This window comes from Ambystoma mexicanum, chromosome 5p (genome assembly GCF_040938575.1).
Source record: "Ambystoma mexicanum isolate Mex_15411 chromosome 5p, UKY_AmexF1_1, whole genome shotgun sequence".
Taxonomy (NCBI): domain Eukaryota; kingdom Metazoa; phylum Chordata; class Amphibia; order Caudata; family Ambystomatidae; genus Ambystoma; species Ambystoma mexicanum.
The window spans coordinates 156,494,707-156,513,972 of NC_090930.1; the positions used below are offsets into that span (position 1 = coordinate 156,494,707).

Sequence of the window (19,266 nt, forward strand, 5' to 3'; positions counted from 1 at the left end):
ACTACGAGTATTGTGTCATGCCCTTTGGTCTGGTCAACGCTCCATCGATTTTTCAAAGATTCATGGACCGCACCTTTTCTGATCTGCTTTTTCATTGTGCCATCGTCTACCTTGACAATATCCTGGTTTATTCTAAGGACGCCCAACTCCATTCTAATCACCTTCACCAAGTTCTTCAAAGACTGCAAGACAACCTACTTAAGGTCAATGCGGATAAGTGCGTCTTTCAAGCATCTGAGGTAAACTATCTTGGCTTCATCCTGTCCTCGGAGGGAATCCGAATGGATCCCGCTAAGATCGACGCCATACTGCAATGGCCCACACCCTATTCCATAAAGGACGTTCAAAGGTTTCTAGGGCTAGCTAATTTTTACCGCAAATTCATCCAAGGTTTCTTGGATCGAGTCCTTCCCATTACAAAGCTGTTAAAAAACGTCTTCAATGCCCTTTGTCTGGTCTTCTGAGGCAAGCTTGGCTTTCCAACAACTGAAGGAGGAATTTTGCTCTGCCCCGGTACTTCATCAACCAGATCAAAGTCTAAGATTCATTGTAGAAACTGATGCCTCCTCCGCTGCGATTGGTGCAGCTCTTCTACAGGAACATGAAGGTTTGGAATATCCTGTTGCCTACATGTCCAAGACGTTGAATGACAGCCAGACACACTATTCGGTAATAGAAAAAGAACTCTTGGCCATGAAATCCGCATGCGAAGAATGGAGACATCTCCTACAAGGGGCTAACCACCCCTTTGAAATCAGAACTGACCACAAGAATCTTAAAATTCTGCAAAAGATGGAATGTGTCAACTCCCGTCAGGCCCGTTGGGCGCATTTTTTCTCCCAATATGATTTCACATTGACCTACTTGCCAGGATCCAAGAACATCCTAGCTGATGCCCTTTCTAGAAGGCCTTATCCAGACATGTCTCAGAAGGAATACCCTAGTCTCATGCTTCCTGAAGTCAAGGTAATCTGTACGGTGGAGTCTTTCTTGGAAAGGGTTCGCAAGGCCACACAGTCTACCAGCATGTTTTCTGGCTCTCCTCTCTCAAAGAACATATCCATTCAAGATGGCTTATGTTTTAAGCAACAGCGATTATTCCTGCCAGACAGATTCACCCGTCATTCGGCGTTAAAGTGGTGTCATGATGACCCAACGGCGGGTCACAGAGGTGTTAAGAACACTCTGGAATTGCTTTGTCGCAGGTTTTGGTGGCCCGGCATGGCCAAAGAAGTTTCAACCTACGTCAAGTCATGTCCTGTATGCTGTCGATCCAAACATTGCACTCAGAAGTCGATTGGTTTCTCCAACAGCAGGATCTTGCTAAGAGACCTTGGAGCCTTATTTCCACGGATTTTATTGTGGATCTGCCACCCTCGGAAGGTTGTTCGTGCATCATGGTAACCATCGACTGCTTCACCAAGATGGCACATTTCACTCCCTTGGCTGGTCTTCCCACTGCCGCCGAGATGGCGGCTGTATTTGCCAGAGAAATATTTCGTTTGCATGGTACTCCGGACAAGATTATTTCCGACAGAGGTTCTCAATATACTTCAAGGTTCTGGAAGGAGCTTTGTGATAGATTGGGAATTGAATGTGCCTTATCGTCAGGCTTCCACCCGCAGACTAACGGGCAGACAGAAAGAACCAATGCCACACTGGAGCAGTATCTTAGGTGCTTCACAAATGCCCAACAGGATAATTGGGTTAGTCTGCTGGCCACGGCAGAATTTGCTTATAACAATGCCGAGCACAGTGCCACTGGTCTCAGTCCTTTTTTTTGTTCCTATGGTTTCCATCCCAGCTTTACTCCTTCTCTCTCCTTTCCCCCTTCCACCACTCCATCCGTGGATGCCCTACTTACCAGTATCTCGGAGGCCCACAAGTCGGCCGCCGGATGTTTGCGGGCAAGCAGTCTTTGATATCGATCGTACTGTAATCTTAAGCGCTTGCCCGTTCCGGCATGGCGGAGGGGCACCAAGGTCTGGTTGTCTACTAGGTATCTGCCTCGCTGGCTTCACCCCTCTAAACTGTCTCCCCGTTACCTGGGTCCTTTTCCTATACTTCGCCGGATCAACCCGGTGGCCTTCCGCCTCCTGTTGCCCAAGCACATGCACCGTCTCCATCCTGTTTTCCACTCCTCTCTCCTGAGGGAATGCAAGGGAGATCCCTATCATCGCCCTTTGCCACGGGATCCGGTCCCCACGGTGATTCCTTCCGATGAGTATGAGGTGGCCTCCGTTCGTGACTCCCGCTATCGGCGGGGTCGCTTGGAGTATTTGATCCATTGGAGGGGGTATCCTCACTCGGAGGACTCCTGGGAACCGGTGTCTCATGTGCACGCTCCGGCTTTGGTTCAACGATTTCACCGCCTGTTCCCGGGTAAGCCGGGGAGGGTGTCCCTTGGGAGGGAGCATACTGTCATGCTGCCGTCTTTTGGTGGTCGCTGGCGGCTATGGAAGGCTTGGCGTTGGCAGCGCCATTAGACTGTCCCGTGTTTTTTCTTTCACTTCCTGGTTTGACGGTCTAGTCTTTTCTCTTGTTTTCTCTTTTCCGTATTTAGCCACGCCCCTCTCTGGGCTCTGTGCGTTGCAACTTTGTTTCCTTTCGCTTTGTTGCCATTCTACTTCTTACCTTGCTCCGTACCTGTTGTTTTTCCGCTGTTCCTCGCGCGGATTCTTCCCTCTGTGCATTCTCCTCCTCCCTTCTCCTTCTCTGTTATCCCCGTCCTTACGGTTCCCGTACCGTATTGGGTCTCTCCCTTCCTTCTTTTCTCTCGGACCGCTTCCCTGGTCCCTGCCAGTGCTTCCTTTGCAGTCCTTCAGCAGTTCCTGATTTTCCACTAGTCCTTTGCACTGCTCCTTGCTCAGTATCAGCTATTCTGCAGTCCGGAATCTCCGGTCCTCAGCGGCATTGAGGAACTTACCTTCATCTCCGAGGTTTTCTGCTGCTTCTGCTCGTCTTACCTGCAATTCCGGACGACATTTGTCATCGCTTCCTGAACGGCATCAGTACCAGCTACATCCGTAGAGAGTTTTTTTTAAGCGGCTGCTTTTTTCCTCTCGTATTGGTTCCTGCGGGACGGGAGCTGACTGCTTCCCTGTTTATCAGGGAATCAGGGTGGCTTCTTCCCGCGGACGGCCATATCTCTTCACAAAGAAGAAAAGACCCAAGAACAAGACCTCCAGACGAGAACTTGTTCCGGAAGAGACAGGTGAGGAGAAAGGGGAGGTGGACATTGATATATCAGACATAGAAGATAATCCGCTTGCTCCTATCAAACCTGACACCACTTCACCCAGTTATTGGCTTCTCCAGTTTCTCTCCCCCAGGTAAAGTTTAAGGCATCTCAATGTTAAGGCCTCTCCACCCAGGATGGTTGTAGGTAGTTGTCTTGGGATACCCCCAGGGGCAGTACTCTTTCAAGATGTTTGGCAGCTCTCCTACCAAGGTGGTATTTATTCAGAATATCTCCCATTCTGTCCCTCTGTTCGGCTTTTTACTCCATCAGTCACCCCCCCAAATCCTGAGATCAGGATGTGTTGACATATTAGTTCTGAATTTTCATTGGACATTCATTCTCTTCTCCGCCCCAAGGTCCAACCCCTCTCTGCCCTGATAGGCTTTGGAGTTCTAAAGTGTAGCTGATACCAAGGATGAATCCACCCAAAAATATTTTCATTTAAACTGTTTGGATTTCTCACCCAAAAATGTCCATTTACCTGCAACAATATATATATTTCTAAACTCAGCAAATCATGGCGGACTGGGTGTCATGATTCACGTGTTTGCACCATGTTGCATGCGCAATTGGTGGTTTTTCCTCAATTAAATGAAAACGATATCAGTGATTATCATCTAACTTTACCACAAGTTGTGTAACTCACTTAGCCACTGTTGTCCCGAATTTAAGCTTTTTCCCACTTTCTGGGAAGCTGTGATTACCTTTTAGCTTGGTACCAGAGTTCTAAAATTAAGATTTGTATGCACATTACCCCCACAGAACCGCTGTGAAATGATATTTAATATGACACCTGGATGACCTTTAAAGGCCTTAAAATGATAGAGGAATTCACTAGAATGTGGTTCTATGGGCAATACAATGGCATCATGAATGCTGCATATTCTCCCATTAATTCCACAGCTAGTTTCAGTTCACATTAGCTCTGCTGAATTTCATTTCCTTGAAATCACGTGGTTCAGAGTCTGCAGGCTGCAATGTTGAGTCATGCTGTGGTAAAAACATTAGCCTTTTGTCCTTGTCCTTTAGCGATAATGGGCTAAAGAGATACGTATCCTGCAGCAGATAATTCACCTCTGCCATGTGATGTCGTGAGGCCATGCTGCCATCTGGCATTCTGTCCTGGTAATCTTGAGTCAACCATAATTTTGATCTAAGATTCTGCATTTTCAAGCATTTTCCCCCACTCAAGGTGGTCCTGTGTGGCAGTTTCACAGCGATCTCACTTCCACATAAGGAGCCACACAGTCTACAGTGGGGGAAGGCACTTGAGCATTCTGCCCTATGACAAGGAACATTGGTCTGTCTTGGGTCTAAATGAGATTTACATGTGGCCTATGAAAACCAAATTGCCTTTTCAATAGTTGCCTTCTCCTCTCAGTATCACATTTTACTTCTTTAAGCAGTTTGCATCATTCTGTTATGGTGAAATGCATTTTTGAATCAGGGTATTTTCTGTGTGTTGCACTTCCAGTATTTTTCTTCGTGTGGCAAAACTGAAAGCGAAGTGTTGTGTTATATTGAGACCACCATTAACCTGGGGAGTTCTTTCACACCACCAATCACGGGGTCCTGCAATACTCGCTTAAGGTTTTAGAGTTGGCCTTACTGAAGACTAATATAGAGTCACAGAAATATCCCCCCTTTTCCACAGTGTGCCAAGAACCAGGCAGGAGTATAGGAAATATATGTGTATTTATTCTAATGATAAATAATGGAGCTCACACTAAAATGACACATGCCACCTTCTTCGTGGCTCCAAATTAAACTTCTTGTTACACAAATAAATCACACATGTTGATTGGGAAAACACAAATCACAATACTTTGCTCTATCCCAATTTCACTTCCAGAAATTATCAACACTGGTCAATGAACAAAAACAATTTATATATATTGTGCTGTACAATTTTGATTTTCCTGCGTGCTTAAAAGGCTAGATGTTTGGTTTAAAGATTGGTACAAATGTAGATGGCAATTGTGATTTCACCCACACATTTGCTTTAAAATAAACACAGGGTGATTTAGTGGTTTGTTTTCAGACCCCCCTCATTTAAAGGTCTGTGTTGGGGAAGTTGGTCAGTAAAAATTGGGATGATTTAAGAATGTGGGCTTTTCAGCCCCCCTCCACTTAAAGGCATGTGTTAGGGGAAGTGGGACAGTAACAATTAGGATGATATATGAATTATATATTTTCAGGCCCCCTCCACATAAAGGCCTGTGTTAGGGAAGCCAAACAGAAATATTGCCCTATTAAATTGCAGGATATAGTTTTCAGCACACAAAATTAATATTTTTAGTAAGATAGGCTAAAGATCTATACAGTTTTCCCCCGCCCACTCCCACTATAAAGGTAAAGGATTCAAGGCCAGCATATTCCCCAACCTTTTGGTTTCAACTGGGTTCATTCTACTTACATTGAACACCTCTGTTTAAAGTTCAGGAAAGCCAGCTACATTTCAGTACCCTCTTGGAGGACAGGGCAGTGGTTGGGTCACTCCACTCTCAGGGGTGATCTGATCCTCAGCTCTTCAATATAGCACCTAGTTAGAGTTTAGGCCTTCCCAGCAATAGAACACTCCATCCAGATGCAATTTCAGAAAAATCTCCTTTTGTGTTTACTTGCGGCTGTCAGATGGTAAATTTCAGCAGCTCTCTCCCTCCACTCACAGTGCATCCATTTTATATACCAGTGATGGCACCATCAAGATCTCAATATCAGCAGTTCCCTGCAAGAGTTCTCGCAACCAGGATTGGACAGTTACTCTACTCTCTACTCCCAAGTCCAGCCTGGCTCTAAGGATCAGTTTAGGAGTCTGTAGTAGACATATGCCAATTTGCATTTGCAATCCCCTTTTCCTTTCATGTCAACCTTTGACAAACATCTAATTATGTGTCAAAAACAATGTGATATACTAGCAACTGCCATAATATATATATACATATATATATATATTCCGCTTCAGCGAATCATGGAGAATTTAATAAGACAATAGCCGGGTCATATTTAGGAACATGTAATTTACTCCCCACATTCCTAATTTACCCTCCATCAACACACCCATTCTCAAATTTGGGATATGCCAGCCCAGCCAGGAACACCTTTTAGCTGGTCATTACAATTCCCTATGCCACACGTGGATGAATTTTATTTCAACAGAATTGCCTGGAAATTATCTAAAAGGTGACACACAAATGACGGTAGTATGACTTATGGTTGCTGAGGAAAATGCCTAAATGATAAGCATCCTTTTAAATTAATAGCAAATATTCATGTTATGCAAATTCTAGCTTTCTGGTCTCCAGGCCATTTGCAACTGTAGGCCAGCCTGTTACCATAGATTTTTTTTTAATAGTCTCTTTGTTGTTTGTAGTGTAAGCTGTTGATAGTAAATACATGGGATGCACCAGCCAACACAGAGATCCCCCACTGTAGACATCTGGCATCCTGTCCTCTTATCTGAAGGGGACTGCCATTTCGATCTGGAAAGCTTCTATTTTCCTGTATTTTCTTGTCAGAGTTCAATCTTGATTGCAGCCTATGCTTTTACACCTCCCCCCTAAATTCTGGTCATGCACCAGCTAGGTCATCTTCCCTGCACATAAATGAGCTTTCAGAGACTCCCAGTATGGGGAGATTTGCTTTGAACGCCCTTAGTGGGCACACATTATTGTTGTTGTAAAAAGCTGGGATGCAAGCCAGGCTTTCAGTGGGGGAGTCATTTGTGGCATTTGCCCCACAAAAAGCAAAAGGGTCTGCCTCGAGCCTACAGGAACCTTTCATGGAAACAAAGTGGGCTTTTCTTTTCAAATGTGTGCCGGTTATTTTGCATGTGAAGCATAATATACATTACATCTCGTCAACAAACATTGTGTCTTTTCCCTGGGATCTTTAAGTTAACAGGGGAACATTTTTCTCATATCTTGCTTTAAACTGCAAACTCCCATGTAAGTCATCTTGGTGTCAGTGTTTGAAACTCCTTCTTTCCATGAGAAATGGGCCTTTGCATTTCTTCTACCACTGTGAATTAAAATGCTGCTTTTCCTTTTGTAGTGACATGTAGGACTTTCTCACAGGGCACTTCATTGTTTTCCTTGCAGAAACCCCAAAGTCTGCCTTAATAGGCCCATTTTAAGTGTGAATGTTTTGTTAATAATGCTGGCAGGTAATTCTTTCAGGGGGACCCTCAGTTTACCTGGTTTGGAGCCTTTCATTAAACCCCACAGAAGGGCTGCTTTCACCGATTAACCACAAAAGCATTTTTATTTACAGAATGCTCATTATGAAAAATGCTGCTGTTTGTCTCAGCCAACACAGTGATGTACCTTTTTCATGTTATAATGTTCCTTGTGCAGACTGCAGATATACCTATATTGATATTTGCTAGGCACATTTAGCAGTATTGAAATTAGAAGGCAGGCTTTTCATTCACCAGTGGGCCTTTCAGTAATATTTGTTAGGGCTGTGATTAAACCCCACACAGTCAGTTTTGGTATTGTTTCTTACTTTTGCATACCATTTTTACTGCGCATTGAGGGTGAGACAAACATAATACATGTTATTGTATGGCTAGAGTGACCTTGGTGCAGGCAATGTGGTTATATTTTCATACCATGTCATGGCATTTTTACTGGGCATTAGGGTAAAACAAATATGATATGTTGTTAGGTGGCTCAACTTTCCTACAGTGGTGCCGCAAAACCAGGCACATTTTCTTACTGTGGCATGATAGCTTTTTACTGGAAAAGCCAACAGGGGTATGTTCATATATGGTAAAACTGGCATGGATATGTATGCATATGGAAATGTTTTTTTTTTTAATGCTGGCATAGATTGTGGGCAAATGCATTATGGAAATAAGTGGAACAAATGCTGCTATACACTGTTTGTAAATTGTATATATTTGTTTATGTGTTATTCTACAAAACCAAGAGCAAACTGTGTGGCTTGTTGCCCAAATGTTTACTGTAAATATGCAGAGACATTCACTATTGTGACTCATTATTTTTAAACATTTCTATGGGAAGAACACCCGCTGGGACTTCCTTGGTTGGTTTGGGAACCCTCCATATGCGTGTTTAATCCTGCATATTCATGGGAAACTAAATAGACATAATGGCATTGGATGTAATTGTACTTACTGTGCATAATGTACCCTGACACTGTTCCCCTGATTTGCCAAAATGGATTCTGCCACTGCTATGGTAATTTGGCATAAAAGAACCTGCCACTGGTGTGTGAAGTGGTCACTGGTGTGACACTGGGAATTGGACATCAATGGTGTGAGCACCTGGGGTTGTCAATACCAGATCTTATGATAACAAAACGTGAACATTGTTTGAGTTCCTCGATTTTGTAGGCAATATTTGGTATTTAATAGCAGCAATGTCCAGATGATGAGATTACAAGCTCATATAACGGTTTTGTATTTATTGAAGAATGGGGCGCTATTTAAAAAATTAGTACCCGGCATGCGCGGCGTAAAGGAAATAATGTGTGGTGATTGGCTCATTTGCAAGCCATACCACACGGTATTCCCAGTTACGCCATGCGTGCCGGCTACTCTGTTCCCGGCGAGGGGCGTGGCAGCCCCTCAGCCAATGAGGAGGCTCGAAACGGAGCCATCCCCGCTCCGAGCCTCCCCGCGGCTGAGAGGCTGCCTTCGCCCCCCACCGGGGACTCGGGTAAGTCTTTTTTTTTATTCCCTTCCCTCCCACCGCCCCCCCAACTTACCTTCTTGTTCCTGCATCCCCAACGGGGGACGAGGGAAGCCTCCAGCCATGTGCGACTCGGGGCGGGGCCATCCCCGCTCTGCGCCTCCACATGGCTGAGGGCTTCCCTCGTCCCCCGCCGGGGACGCAGGTACGTTTATTTTTTTATTTCCCTCTCCCGCCCTCCCAACCCCACTTACCTTTTTTTTTAATCCTTTTTCGGGAGCGAACGCGCTGGGAACACTTGTGTTCCCAGCGCGTCTGCTCCCGATGGCCGCCATGGAAAGGGAAAACGGACTCCGTTTTCCCTTTCCATGGCGGTGGCCATTTTCTTGGTCGTTTTTTTTTTTTAAACGTTTCGGAACAGACAAAAAAAAAGCAATTAGTACCTAACGGGCCGGGGTACTAATGGCAATAAGACCCGGGGCTTCGTTAAGCATTACCTGGGGCGATATTGGCCCACCGCCTCAGGTCTTATTGTCATAGTAATAACTTTTAAAGCAATAACAGAGAGTGGAGACTGTCCTAGGCTAAAATGCCTTTACATAAGAACATTGGGCCTCATTACGACCCTGGCGGAAATTGAAAAACGATGGCGGAAATGCAATACCGCCATCGAATAGCGCTCGGTGCGATTATGACCCGTCACCGCAAAGTACGATGCCATTAGCGACACCGTAGTGAACGCCAACGCTAACTGCACCAAGTACGCGCGCGCGCGCCATGCCAAACCGTAATTACCACCATGGCGCAACGGTACGCGAATTCTGACCCTAGCGGACATGCACCTAACGCCATCAAGCACGGCGGAAAGTACCATTCCGCCATGGTGAAAAGTACGGCATCGCGAACCAACCGTAAACGGCCCTACTGAGTGCCTGTACACCGCTCCCTGGCCACATTGTACAACTCCCCGTAGGTGCAATGAAGTCACACAATGCAACCAGTGAAATGTACTAGTCATCCATGCCTGCCAACGAACAAATGAATCTCAAGAGGGGCCAATGGGAGCTGCAGGGCACAGATGGCACGAATACAGAAGCTATACAAATGGACATGACCTCAGTCTCCCACCAAGAAACGCACGCAAACACAGGCACCTGTGACCAGCCATATTCCGATAATCACATCATTCCACCAATCCAACTGGCTGACCGGCATCTGTTACACAAAAGCCAATCCCCCGCCCCTGAGCATGTCATCATCAAAACAGTCATATTGGCAGCCCTTATCCCTGACCTCACTGGGCTTCGTAGGCAAACGCGCCCAGCACAGTACCACGCAACTATACTCCGAAGCTGGAACCCAATGCAGATCTCCACACAATACATCGCTCCCCAAATAGGAATATGCCACATCACTTGCAAAGAAGAACACTACACGGTTCATATCAGAATAGAAATTTAATGCACAACAAATTCACCAAGCCCATACAGCCATTAGGCCATGAACTCCAAAATACATTTCACCATTGTGGGCTGCATCCGCAATAAATGACCAGCTTCTTCTTGTGTGACGCCCTGTTCCTTCATGGTACACAGGGGCTACATTCTCGTACGAAAAGGCAACATGGAAGCGCCTAGAACCGCAGGGCCGTCCCAATAGGGAGGCACTAGTCCAGCTGAAAGGCCGAAATGTTGCTCCTAGCCACTAGTACTGTGTAAGGGCATGTGGCCCATTGGCGATCGTCCCATAAGATCGTAATGCTGCTCCACTGATTAACACGAAGCAGCAGGTGTCGGGAGTAAAAGCCATCTGCAGGAGTGGCATACAGATGGCAGTGGCAAAAGGGGAGGAGATACCTGTCACCCAAATGAAATGAAAAAGAATAGTATGGCCATCAGAACTACATTTGAATTACTCACTTCAATGATCACACCAAATCCACAGCCATATGCATGCTAGCCCACTCCAAAGGATCATCACCACCCAAAAACCACTTGCGAATCATAACTATCCATATCGAGGTGAAAACACTATCACAAACGAGTGTACCTGTGCATGCGTCTGTTAAAACAGAATCCATCAGATGGGATTGGTAAAGTGCATAGACACAAGTGTCTGAAGGCGCGCCGAGACAGGGAGGGCTCAACAAGGCCAGATAGACGATGGTCCCACTATGGCAGCCCTGCATCACATAGCGCAGGGGAGGCGGATAGATTCCAAGAAGCCCTGTACATGGCAAACTCTGTATCAAATCATCCGTCCATGCATCCATACATCATTCCCTCATCCCGTAATGAAAACGCCTGTTTCCATACTCACATAACATGTGAAATTTCCATTGAGTCTGTGCGTTATGCAGCCTGCAAAATCCACTGTGCCCCAGCCCGTAATTCCAGTGTTGTGCAGTAACATGTATTTGGGAACGTCCGGCCTTATCGCCCACTTCGCTATTGCGCATCACAAACTATTCATATCAATCATTGCATCCTCGCCATGGCCCCTGTCCCAAGGACATTGAACAATAGAACGTTATATTTGCACTCAGACCTGTGGGCATCTCCTCGCCGCTAGCTGAAAACCGAAAGCGCCGACCTTCGAATTCCTCATTTGCAACATCACGTCGAAAAGGCATCTGTGGCCGCTTGAAATCACAAATTAATCCATCTAGTGCGGCTGTGTGTGAAAATGGCAACTGCCTTCACTCACAAATGGGACGCCACGCCCGTCGGTGAACCTCGGTACAGTGTTGCATGAGGGTCCACCGTTACTCGAGTACTACGTTCCACTGACCCTTCACAAGTCTGTTCGCGACTGCAAAGATAGTATGTGAAACAATGGGACCATAGCAGAATGTACATATCAACCAATGTTACACTGCCATCGGGTACAAATACATGATTGCAATAGCAAGATGCCATTCGTCGAATTGCAGCGTTGTGTGCGGGACGTGCTCGCCCAAAGGGGAGAGCAGCTTGCACAGGTGGAATGAATCACCACAGGTGGAGGCCATACAGCCTGAAAACACATAAATTGCACACCCAGCCTCCTCCCACAACCACACCCACTCCGAAATGCTACCAGCAGGACTAGCTATGTTGGCCCTGGGGGACCTGATAGCACTGCAAGTACTCCAACTTCAAGAAGAAGACGAACACCAACTATAACCGGCCGCACAGAGGAGACGCAGGAGGAGGAGGAGGGCAAGGCAGGGCCAGCAAGGGCCGCCAGCACAGCCACTACCACCACGCAGGCAGCCCGCAATCCCACGCCTCCGAGCACATCCGTTCAACCTCACTGATGAGCAGATCCACACCCTCTACCGTTTGGACCGGGACACCATAACCGCCATTGTGGACATGACACAGGCTGACCTTGTCAGCATGATAGATAGCCCAACCGCCATCCCACCCCTACTGAAGGTGGTGTCTGTACTCCACTTCCTGGCCACAGGCACCTACCAGCACACAGTCGGACAGTTGCATGGCATATCACAGCCACTGTTCTCACGGACACTATTGCAAGTGCTCGATGCCCTCCTGCAGCACGCAGACGACTACATCTCCCTACCACGCTCGGAGCAGGAAATTACCAACACAAAAGTGGGATTCCATGCACTTGCCGGCATACCGGGTTGCATTGGTGCCATCGACTGCACCCATGTGGAATTGGTCGTCCCACATGCCATGGAGGCCCAGTACCGCAACCGAAAACAATTTCATTCTCTGAATGTACAAATGGTGTGTGACTCCAACAGGATCATTACACATTGTTGTGCCCGATTCCCTGGATCAACCCATGATTCTATGGTCTTGAGGAACTCTACAATACCACGCTACATGGAGCGACACGCAGGGAACAGATCCTGGCTACTCGGTGAGTCTCATTTCAAGCATGATGATGTGGGGTATGTGATGCGGCAATGACCTGGCAGGAAGGGGGGGGGGTGCGTACGTAGCAATGGCATTCCTCAAAATTCCTTCATTGTCCACATACAGGTGATGCCGGGTATCCACTGAAGAGATGGCTCCTCACACCAGTCCGGAACCCACGGGACCAGCATGAGGAGGACTACAACCATGCCCACTCACGTACCCGTGTAGTCATAGAACAGGCATTCGGCCTACTGAAGACTCGTTTCCGCTGCCTCAGCAGGTCTGGCGGGGCACTCCTGTACCGCCATGTGAAGGTTGCAAAGATGGTCATGGCATGTGTCATGCTCCACAACATGTGCGTACGTAGAAATGTGCCCATGCCCCCTGACGCAGAACTGCACGCACCTGAAGATGGTCATGATGAGGGTGGGGATGTGGCAGCACCTCAAGGAGTCTGCGAGGCACAGGAGGGCCGTGACATTCGTCAGCATCTCATAGATGCATGCTTCTAGCACTCACGCCTGGTGGCTGATACATGGACACGGGACTCGTGGCACTGTGTGTGTCTGGAACATGCACAATATGGACTGTACGCCTATAATGGCCTCGTACACAAAGATCAATGTCCACACATCTCATTGGATGATCGTGCATTGTTTATGGCATATGTGATATCATGTTAAACACCCTATCGACCCGCCACCCAAGTGAGCCCAACACACCCCCTCCACCCTCCTACCTCCCCCCCGAACACCAGTGTCCAAAGATGCTCATTGTCAGTGGGCAGTCGCTATTGCAAGCCCCCTCTCCGGGTATCAGGGGCACCCCTGCCTGTGGAGCGCAGGTTCCTCCCAGATCTACGTTGGGGGCTGCCCTGGACGGAACTTGCAACGGATGATGTCTCTGCCTGCTCACGGCCATACATGTACCTAAGGGTTTGTGAGAGCTCAGTGAGCACACGGCGCACTGCGGCAAGTTCGGCACATACGTCTTTGGACGTCGCATGCAGTTCCCCCCTCAGGTGCTTCTCTCCATTTGTACTCTCAGGCTCTCGGTGCTTCTCTCCATTTCTACTCTCAGGCTCTCGGTGCTACTCTCCATTTGTGCCCTTAGTGTCTCTGTACTTCTCTCCATTTCTGCCCTAAGTGTCTCAGTTGATGTTTCTATGTCTGCCTTAGTGCCCCCACATTCATCGGCATGGTCCTTGAGGAGCGTGGCCAGTTGCTGCTGTTGCACGATTACCTGGTCGAGGGACTGTTGCCTCTGCTGGGCCATGGCCATTTGCGGTGGTGTCACAGAGTGGCTGATCACCTCATGTTGCCTTGCCACAGGGCTTGTGGGGGATGGCCAGTCGTCGTCTTGTGGGTGCCCCTGCGTGGTATCCTCATGGTGTACGGGATGGAACAGACAGGGGGATTGAGACAGGTCATGGATGGATCTAACTTCGACATCCCCGTTTTCTGTGTCGGAGCATGCTGCCATTAATGCAGTGTCACCTATGGTGCTGCTGCCACCAGAAGCAGTGCCTACTGTGGCATCCATTGGGGGGACCTGTGGTGGTGCTGTTGTGGGCATGCTGGCTGCTGGGGTGCCTGTTGGAGTTCCCTCCTCTGTGCTGCCACTTGATTTGTGCTGCTTCCGTGTCTTGATGCGTGCAGCTGAGGTGGAGGGTCTTTGGCCGTTGGTCTTGGCCCTCTTTGCAGGTGTGCTGGTAGGGGTGTCCTGGAGCTCGTCGTTTGAATCGGACCCTGTGGTGGGGTAAAGGAGGGCGAGCGTTATTAATGGGTCTGTGGAAATGTGTCACATGCATTTGGGTGGTACCTGAGGGTGATTTGGGTCGGGGCCTTGGAGGTGGTTTCATTTGTGTGTGGAGTGAGGGTGCAGTTGTTTTGCAGCCTGCAGTTAGGGGGTGCCTGCTGCACGTGTTGTTAGGAAAGATTTCGTTATTGTAGGGAATTTTCCTTCCATGTGGCAACCCCTAAACTTTTTGCTATTGTTTTTAACCTTGTTCTTGACTTTGCCAGAGAAGTACAGCCTTCTGCCGCACTCCTCTGGGCTTTCGCTCCTTTCTTACGGGGAAACTGACATGCCCTTAAGACAGTCAGTACCGGGGAACGTGGTTTCCCGTAGTTTCTTCTATCGTGCCGCAGCTTTAGTGCAACACGACACAAGAGGGCACTGTAAGCTAAGTTACAGCTCTCTTGGGTCTCTAGCCTTCTACGGGCCCTAGATACTCTTTTAGGATGGTATTTGATCGGTGCAAGTCATTCAGGGACTGGAATGGTGGCAGCGATCGTTTTGTTTATTTTGAGCTCCTTTTGGCGTTCTGAGCACGTTTTTGCACTGAACCCAAAATGGTGGCCTGGCTCCCAAAATGGCCAGGCCGCGAGGCTCCTTTGTCTTGTCCACTGACCGTCTTGCTCCCTTCACCTTCCCCAGGTCCGGCGACCCGGGGCCTTCCTTATTTGGGCATGTACTTTCCCGCGAAACGTGGTTGCTTTCGCGGGCTTCTACATGTCGTTTGTGTGCCTCCAGGGTGTGGGCTGGGATGTCTGGTCCCAATACACATCCTGGGTGCCAGAGAGTCTAGGGTGGTGTGAATGCCTGGGACCACCGTGGTCCGTGATTGGTCCACGTATGGTATGTGTTTTGATGAGCGGATCTCCCATTGGCTCCCCTCCGTTTTGGCGCGAAGGGAACCGTGGATAAGAGGGGGCTGGAAACACCACTACCATGTCGATCTCCTGAGTTCTCACGAACGAAGGAATACAGGAGCCAAGTATCCTGCAACTACGAGGCTGGACCGAGGAATCGCTGGTGACCCGCTGAAGGACTCCTCCTTTGCACTGCTGTCGTCCGGAGAGCCCCTGTCCTCCTTTGATCGAACCAGAAGGCCTGTACTGGTGCTTCGACCTTTGGAATAGCAGGAACAGCTATTCCCGGCATCTTCAACCATCTCCTGCCAAGTAAGCCTTCGGAAGCGTCTCTGGGCCATCCAGTTGACTGACCAGCTTACAAAGGAGTTTGGCTCTGCAACCGCCGCCAGGTTGTGTTGTATTGCGAGTCCTTGTCCCTCTCCCACGCTTCGTACGCTTGGCGTTCCCAGGTCTGAAGGGAGGAGGGTTCATTTGGCTCGAATACACACGGCCGCTCCGTTGTCCTGTGCGGCAACAAAACTGTGCCGGTTTCGTCGATTGGGACGTCTTTTTGCTCTACACGACTACAAAGCGTTCCCTGCTCTTCTGAACCTGCCAGCTGCTGAAACTATCGTGGAGAAGCCTGGGTCTGCTTGCTTCGGGGACCGGTGAGTAGTATATCTAGGATCTGGTCGCCCTCCTGCAGTATCCCATTGCTTTTCCCTGCTGTGTAAAAACAGCACCCTTTTGCCGCGCTCGCGCTCTGCTTCTGCCCGCTGTGGAGGCTGCGCTTGAGTTGCGGAACCTGTTCTTCTCCTGCTGTGCACTAACGTGAACCGCCTGACTTCCTCCGAAGAGCTTCCCCTTGTGCCCGTCGGCACCGGCGTGGCAGGTACTTTGAGCACAAGGCTCCACTCTTCGCAGGGCTCGGACTTCCATCTAGTTAGGTGCCTATGAAGGCGAACTGAGTCGAAAGCATTATCGCACTGCCTGTTTTCCTTCCCTGGCAGGTGGACTACATATTTCGTGCTTTAAACGCTTGCGGCTGTGTATTTGTATATATATTGTGTTGATATGGTATGTGTTGGTTTAATATTGTGATATTGTGATTTTCTCGCTACGGTCATTGTTTTAAAGGCCTTAAAATAAATGTGTATCTATTTTTGATATAACAACTGTTTGGAGTAGTTTGTCAGCGCTCTTGCTTTGTGTGCTCATTGCGGGCTTTCAGTCACCCTCACCCCTCTTGAGACCTAGTCTTGACCGCCGCGATCGCTACCTTGATTGGTCTGGCTTGTCCAGAGGTTACCCTGTTCCAAGTAATTAGGTTGGCCTTCTGAACTTCTGCGCCACCAGGACAGAGTTCAGAAATCCGTCTTAACAAATTGGTGTACAGCGGTGGGATACGACTGAAGGTATCCAGTGTTGCGCTCGAACTAAGGCATTTCAGGTTATTCCAAACAGTACACGTAGTGAATTGTTATAGTATAACTTTAAAAAGGCCATAGTCCTATCAAACAGTATGGAAACAAGTACGTTGTTAACTTTAAATGCTTCCAAGTCAGAAACATTGAAAAAGATGTGTGCGGAGAGAGGTGTTTCCTCTCAAGGCACGAAATTGGAAATGATCCAAAGAATCGTGGCGTGGCAAGAAGCGCAGCTTGACGCTATTACTTCTGAGGACAGTGCGGAAGGTGGTGGGGCTGCTCTCACTGGTAGAACCGACGGTTCTGCCGCCGCACTGTTCCACCGCGACCACGAGGACAGGGAGGACGAGCTGTCTAATGTTTCCTCTGCCAGTGCTGATGGGGAGGCTATGCTTGAATTCAAGAAGCAAGAGCTGCGGTTTAGGCAGCAGGAGCTTGAATTCAGCATAGCCAAACTAAAAATCGAACAGGCAGAAAAACAAAAAGACAGGGATCACCAGTTGGAACTGGCCAAGCTTCAGGTTGCAAATGGGTCCAAGGGTCCTGGACATGGGTCTGGGGCCTCCTCTCATCCACGGTTTCCAAAAGATCTGCTCAGTGTGTATGAAGAGAGGAATGACATTATGGACTGGCTGAATGCGTTTGAGTATGCATGCGAGGTCCAGGAATTTGACAATGCTGATAAGATTGCGTGGTTGCTCAGTAGACTGCCCCATTCTGGCTGTAGTGCCATTATGGAAATGTCGAAGGCTGAGCGGGCTGATTTCGCAATGTTAAAGCAGACTCTCATTTTAAAGTTTGGGAAGACTCCGGCCCAATATTTAAAGCGTTTTCGAGAGTATAAGAAAAAGGAAGGTGGTACTTGGGTATCTTATGTCGCTGAATCTTTGAAAAACTTAACTGGCTGGGTCGAAGGCTATAAGGTTTCTACCTTCGACGGCATGATAAATCTTGTCATGCTGGAACACATTTTTGCTTCTTCTTCCCCGGAGCTTAAGCAGCATTTGGCCGATTCGAAGGAGATAGATCCTAAGAAGCTGGCCATTGCAGCAGACTTATGGGTGTCACATCGAGTGTCCCATAAGGACAAAACTCATCCTGGTAAGCAGGAGGAGGGGAAAAAGTCCAAAGATGTGGAGGGTGGGGAATCTGCTAAATCTTCTTCCCAAAAGGGCCACAAAAAGAAAAACAAGGGTAAGACACAAGAGAACTCACAGGGTAGTGGAGGTGCGCCTCCGAAACAGAACTCTGGTTACAATAAGCCTCCCTACGTAAACAGACCCAATGGGGCTTGTTTTTCTTGTGGAGCAACTGACCATGTGAAGGGGGATCCCCGTTGTAAGGTTAGACCTTTGGGGGTCCACTCCGCTAATCTGGCCTTCTCCTCCTACGAGGAAGAAGAGATTACAGGAGCATCCTTCTCCTCGGACTCATTTCCCAGCGGAATAGAGGCCGAGGTAGTTTTAGTGTCCCTGGGTTCCTGGGAGCCTAAAGTCGCAGAGGCGTATGCTAGGATTCCGGATAATACCAAGCACTACTTTAAAGACAGTGTGCTGATCAATGGAGTGGATACTCCAGCTCTTAGGGATAGTGGGTGCAGTCGAACTGTAGTGGATTCTACCTTGGTAGACTCAGAGGAAGTTGCCAGAGCTACTCTGATGCCCACTAAGTTGGCTGACGGCCCCCTCCGTATGTTTCCCGTGATCCCTGTTAATCTAACTTTAAATGGTACAGCTGTCAGGATTCCAGTGAGCATTCAGAGAAACGTCCCGGGAAAGGTCTTATTAGGTAATGATCTCAGAGCTTTAGGGCTCGTAGGAGACACTGCCGAACGACCCTACACACGGTCTCAAGCACGGGCAGCATTGGCCAAGTCCAATACGCCGCCCCAGCCGAAGGGGAAACCCAAGGCGAAAGGAGTCTACAAGTCAAGACGGGGGAAAGAGAATATTCCCCCGAGCTCGCCTACCACTGCGGTGGAGGAAGTTGGTCAATCGCCCGAGCCTGACGAGGAGGTGGCGATGCCTGAAGTATTCGACCCCAACGATCATCCTGAACTAAAAGACTTGTTAGTTGAAGGAGGTCCTGATAGGGACGAATTCAGTAAAGGCCAACGTGAGTGCCCATCTCTGGAAGGCCTAAGGAGACAGGCCTGCTCCCAGCTTGAGGGTGAACCTCCTGGGAAGCATAGGATTTATTGGGAAGGTGGACTCCTGTATAGTGAGCCCACAGAGTCTACAGAAGGAGACCATAGGAGGTTGGTGGTTCCCCTTGCTGTTAGACCCTTCCTCCTGCAGTTGGCGCATGAAGTTCCCCTTGCTGGTCACCTTGGTATGAAGAGGACCAAGCAAAGGTTATCCATGCACTTCTACTGGCCCAAGATGGGGGTGCAAGTAGAAAGTCACTGCAGGAGTTGCGCCTCCTGCCAGTTGT

At 48.3% G+C, this 19,266-nt stretch overlaps 1 protein-coding gene across 9 annotated transcripts in view; it reads right to left on the reverse strand.

Annotated features, from left to right (window-relative positions):
- LOC138480812 (actin-binding protein WASF3-like) overlaps positions 1-19,266 on the reverse strand; it is a 1,100,082-nt gene that overhangs the window by 474,161 nt on the left and 606,655 nt on the right. The window lies entirely within an intron of this gene.